Here is a 1,982-nt window from a genome sequence, read left to right as displayed (position 1 = left end):
ATCAGGGGTGTCCAACTGCCGGCCCGCGGGCCGGTTGCATCATGTGGAGCCTGCGCCCAGCTCAGCTCCGGCAATGCTCACGTCACGCGGCGAGTTTGACACCCGTGTTCTCGATGCTTTATTTTGGGGATTTATTTCACTCTGTTCCTTCTGTAGCCAGCCTTTTTTTACGATTCTCCCCAAGCAGTTTCTCCGCGTGGGCTCTCTATGTGGCCATAAACCCTCTACCTGCCTGGAAGCCCCATTTCCGCCCCCCCCTGTCCGGGAGCCAAAGCAGGTGATGTCGGTCTCTAGCTGAAAGCGCCGCGGTGCCTCCCCCTTCGGGCACGCCCTCGCCTCTCCGCCCTTTCTCCAGCCAGCCAGCGAGGAGGCGCGCTCAGCCCGAGGAATTCAGAGGGAAAATTCCTTGCCCCTGAACTGGAGAAAGGGTACCCGGGTGGGGGGAGCGGGCTGGCCTGGGAACGACTAACCCGCACCCTCCCTCCCTCCTTCCTTCCTTCCCTCCCTTCCCTTTATGGCGCGCTCATCATCCCGACCTGTTCCGAGTGTCTCGGAGGGGAAATAAATCCCTTTTTCTGGATTGGATCTCTTGCATGCAAAGCCTAGAACTTTGCAGGGCAGGCGAGATTTTTTTTTTCACCCCCCTCTCTCGCAATAATTGCATCTTCTTGGTTTTCTTGCCTGAAATTCGTCCAGAAATAGCGGGCCCCGGTTTACCGTATGCGCTTGGAGCAAACGAAAATAAAACGAAATGCGCGCTTCTTCACTAAACCAAGCCGTCCTTCCGGCCCTTTCGCGGAGCATTCCGGATTGCTGAAAACCCCTCTTAATTCTGCAGATCTGTGGATCTTGGGGAAAAGGCAAGGAGGAGCGGTATGGGGGCGGGCAGTGGGGTGGGGGGGAGAGAAGTAAGTCCCAGAAGAAACCCACGTAAGGGAGTGGAAAACATCTACTTCTCTTTCTACCCGCCGTCCTTTTAATGTGGAACTCGCTCCCCAATCCATATACCTCAGTAAGTAATACGGGGATCTGGGTAGGAGTGGGGAAATCCTCCGGGTCAAATGAAATTGACCCGCGAGTGGAAATTGACAAACCACCAGAAGCCAACAAGGATGAGAAATGGATAAGAAACGCCAAAGCTGCCTTGGAAAAAATGGATGGGAAGGTAACCTAATACCTGATTACCGAGTGAAGAACGCGCAAACAAATTAAGATGCCTTACTTATGCTTCGCCAGGGGCTTCTCTGGAGTGAGCCGAGGGCTAGATCCTGAGGTATAGAGGTTGTATCGGTTGCCATAAGAGACAGGCAGAGGATGGCGGTAATATGTCCCTTTCGCCTCGGTAAGACAAACCAGTGTCCCGGCGCAGAGCAAAGAAATCGACGTGCCAAAGAAAACGTCTCTGGAGAATCCCTTCGCCCGATTCATGGTCCCCAACTTTCTCCCAAAGATCTGCTGAAGGAGTTCGGTCTGAGCCTAGTGCGCCCTCGGCTTTCCAGTCTGGAAGGGGCTGGAAGTCTCTCCGGAGAGAAGGTGGGCTGCAATTGGCTCTTCTCAAAGCCCTTGACGAAATGAGGGGGGATTCTTCGCCGAAAGAGAGAGCGGGAGAGACCCAGGCGAGGAGAGCTCTGCCCGGGGCCGAGGGAAGCGCGCTCTCCGCCGGCGCTTGAGCTGCTCGTTCCAGTTCAACGCTCTTTTGTACCTTTCCTTGCCATTCGCTTCTCTCCGGGCAGCTACGGTCCCTAGTACGGCAGGGAAGAGGGGCGGGACCCTCTCTCCCAATTAGCATAGTACTCCTTCCATCTTTTCCTCCAGCCGATTGGCCTTTGAAAGGCTGGCCCAGCCAATCCGGGTACAATCCCCCCGCAGCGCTGCATCAGACACTATCTTTAAAACCGGAGGAGAAGGAGAAAAGGGAAAGAGAGGGAAGAAAAGAGGAAAGAAAATGGGTTGGTGGGTGGGTGGGTGACCGGGAGGGAGGA

The 1,982-nt window shown here is 55.2% G+C and overlaps 1 protein-coding gene across 1 annotated transcript in view; it reads right to left on the bottom strand.

Moving 5' to 3' along the window:
* Nucleotides 1–1,377, bottom strand: part of EMILIN3 (elastin microfibril interfacer 3) — a 34,532-nt gene extending 33,155 nt beyond the window's left edge. Inside the window, exon 1 of the mRNA XM_029284100.1 lies at nucleotides 1,223–1,377. The gene's annotated coding sequence lies outside the window, so the exon portion shown is untranslated. The remainder of the gene's footprint in view (nucleotides 1–1,222) is intronic.
* Nucleotides 1,378–1,982: the final 605 nt, after the last annotated feature.

The sequence above is a fragment of the Protobothrops mucrosquamatus genome, unplaced genomic scaffold (assembly GCF_001527695.2).
Source record: "Protobothrops mucrosquamatus isolate PMUCROS unplaced genomic scaffold, P.Mucros_1.0 scaffold373, whole genome shotgun sequence".
Taxonomy (NCBI): domain Eukaryota; kingdom Metazoa; phylum Chordata; class Lepidosauria; order Squamata; family Viperidae; genus Protobothrops; species Protobothrops mucrosquamatus.
This window is presented reverse-complemented; position numbering and strand designations above follow the sequence as displayed.